The sequence below is a fragment of the Galeopterus variegatus genome, unplaced genomic scaffold, assembly GCF_000696425.1.
Source record: "Galeopterus variegatus unplaced genomic scaffold, G_variegatus-3.0.2 Scaffold1669, whole genome shotgun sequence".
NCBI lineage: Eukaryota > Metazoa > Chordata > Mammalia > Dermoptera > Cynocephalidae > Galeopterus > Galeopterus variegatus.
The window spans coordinates 321338-321976 of NW_007727780.1; the positions used below are offsets into that span (position 1 = coordinate 321338).

At 39.4% G+C, this 639-nt stretch overlaps 1 pseudogene; it reads left to right on the plus strand.

The window, feature by feature from the left end:
* The first annotated feature begins 48 nt into the window (after positions 1-48).
* Positions 49-639, plus strand: part of LOC103595056 — a 31562-nt pseudogene continuing 30971 nt past the window's right edge.

The window sequence follows — 639 nt, forward strand, 5'->3', positions numbered from 1 at the left end:
GGCTCATCTCCCTAGCTGCCCAGAAATTCATTTCAGACATTACCAGTGATGTCCTACAGCACTGCAAAACGAAGGGCACAGCCTCTAGAGCAAGAGCAAGGACCACAGGTATATTCAGACCCGGAGGCCTTGACCCCTGCCCTCAGCGAGTATGGCATCAGTGTGAAGAAGCTGCACTACTTCACCCAAGCCCCTAACCTAAATGTACTTGTCCACCCCCATGTTCCCACACTAGCCTGCTTTCGTAATACACTTTACTGTGACCAAAACCCAAACCTAAAAAACCTCCTAGAACTAATAAATGAGTTCAGCAAGACCACAGGATTTGAGGTAAACAAAATCAATTGTATTTCTATACAATAGCAAAGAACACGTGGAAGCTGAAATTAAAAATGTATATCAGTTACAACTGCTCAAAAAAAATTAAACAGGTGTAAATCTTACAAAACATGTAAGAATTTGTAAAACGAAAACTACAAAACACTGATGAAAGAAAGAAAAAAGATCTAAAAAAGAGAGAGACATACCATCTTCATGGATTGGAATACTCAACATAATAAGGATGTTGGTTCTCTCCAAACTGTTCTATACACAGGTTTAACGCAATTCTTATCAAAATCCTACCAAGGTTTTTTTGTG